Source organism: Aplysia californica, unplaced genomic scaffold (genome assembly GCF_000002075.1).
Source record: "Aplysia californica isolate F4 #8 unplaced genomic scaffold, AplCal3.0 scaffold00098, whole genome shotgun sequence".
Lineage (NCBI taxonomy): Eukaryota > Metazoa > Mollusca > Gastropoda > Aplysiida > Aplysiidae > Aplysia > Aplysia californica.
This window is the reverse complement of record NW_004797368.1, coordinates 596,868-599,291: the sequence shown is the minus strand read 5'-3', so window position 1 is coordinate 599,291 and position 2,424 is coordinate 596,868.

Genomic DNA, 2,424 nt, shown 5'->3' with positions numbered 1-2,424 from the left:
TGTCTCACCGAGCACTATCAAAATATGCACAAAAAAAACAATTTTCGAAAATGTGTGGAATTCACGGTTTTATCAGGCGACCGACGATAATATATTATAAATATTAAAACAGAAGACTTTCAAGACTGTGTTTTGTCAAGAGACATCTTACCCAGAGAATCTATCCTTGTACTTTCTTGGATGCAATGTACATACCTCGGATAGCAAACGAATTTCGGAAATAGTAAAGAAAGGTTGTCGTGTAAGTTCAGCCCAATGCTGGAAATTTTATATTAAATTACTAGGAAAATCAGGATTTTCAAAGGCTGCATGCATGGGTGGTCAACCTCTCTATACATTTGTGTTTTCTGGACAATCGTTAGGAAAAAAATATAGAAGCAAAACGAAAAATGTGATTTCTAAAGAGACTGTTTAAAGTTTCATGAAATGAAATTAAAGGAAATCAAATTAGATACACCTGAAAGGAGCCAGTTAAAACTTGTCATAATTGAAAACAATTATAAAGGGACAATATTCTAATGTACTTGCTAGGACATTTGGATTGACAAAAGGACCTGAACATATTGCTCTCACTGGAAAAATAGAAGGTTAAAGAAGGAGAGGTAGACCAACAATAGCTAACTCAAAGAACTTGGACAGGTGTGTTGCAATAAAATACCAGCATATTTTTTTAAGGGGGGGGGGGGGGTCTTTGGTGTGTGTTTTGTTGTGGTTGTTTTGTTTTGTTTTGTTTTGTCTTTTAGTTGTCTTCTTGTGAGCTTATGAGCTGAGAAATAAGCAGCGAACTATGAACGCAGATGCCTGTTTCTGATCTGGCACTTGAAGATATACCTGTATATTATATTATAGGATGATTAAACAAGAATACGCCAAAATCATCACACGATATTTCAAAAATTAAAAACAATAGAAAGCTCCAGCGTGTACACATATTATGTTGTACGTACCTAAACGTTTTAATATCATGTTTTACAAATGCTCAACGTGACCACCGCCGGCAGCACGGACAACATCAAGCCGATATATGAGAATTCCTCCCAAACGCGCCCCAGAATTGTCTCGGTCCATCGTATTGATTGTAGCTGTTATTCGATCTTTCATGTCATCGATATTTGCAGGAAGTGGTGGAACATAAACGTGCTTTTGACATACACCCACAAGAAGTGTCTATTCACTTTACTGCACACACATTTGAATGACTTCAATTTTCAACAAGATGGAGCACAGCCCCATTGGCTTTTCTGGGTTCGAACTTATCTGAATAAAAACGTGCCTCAGCGGTACATTGGTAAGGGAGGGGCTATAGACCTCGCTCTCTGAAGTTGGCCAGCCAGATCTCCGGACCACACTGTGAGTGGATTTATTATTATTTTTTTATTTTTTGGGTAAGGATATGCTAAAGACAAGTTTATGTTCCACCACTTCCGGCAAATATCGATGCCATGAAAGATCGAATAACAGCTACAACCAACACTGAGGCCAGAGACATCCTGTGGCGCGTTTGGGAGGAAATCTCGTAATATCAGCTTGATGTTGTCTGTGCAGCCAGTAATAGCCGCATTGAGCACTTGTACAACGTGAAATAAAAACATGGAGCAAATATGTTAAACAAATATGTCCAAGCTAGAGTTCTCCACTGTTTTCGTTTTTGAAAAACAAGATTCAGCCAAATTAAATATATACAAACTATTTAAATCCAGGAAACTATCTCTCACTTTATTAAGAAAGAAAAAGCTGGAATATTACATGATCTTCCCATATTCCTATATGGCGCAGAGACCTGGACTTTGACAATGAAAGAAGAAAAAAAATGCGTTTGAGATGTGGTGCTACCATAAAAACAAACAAAGAGGTGTGTCAGATTCTACACACAAGACAAACCCTGCAGAGTAAAATAAAATGTAGAAAATACAATACTATGGCCACTTAAAATGGCATGAGACCATTGTGAAAGAGGTGCTTGAAGGAAAGATGTGGGACAGGAAAGCCAGAGGAAGGCAAAGAATAACATGGATGGACAACATGAGAACATGAACTGGCCTGGATATGGAAGAATGTGAAAAAGCAGCTCGCGACCGTGAAAGATATGGAGGGTCATTACGCGTTAACCTCAGAGTCAGAGATGACACCCTCAGGTATCCAGGTATGGCATAATATGATATCTTATTTATTTTTATGACATAATATATTACATATTAAATACTGGTAACCAAAAAAACAAAAACAAAACCGTACCACTTTTGTGGTTGTGCAAAAAAACTGTTCTTTTGAGTCTTTATTCTTTTGTTTCCACGTGAATAATACTAATAGTAATACTAAGAACTCTGCTGAAGAGAACGCCATGCCATAAAATCAACATACATTTGGTGCTTAAATTAGTTTTCACAGCACCCAAGTCAAATACAGAAAATTGGCCTCCCCCCC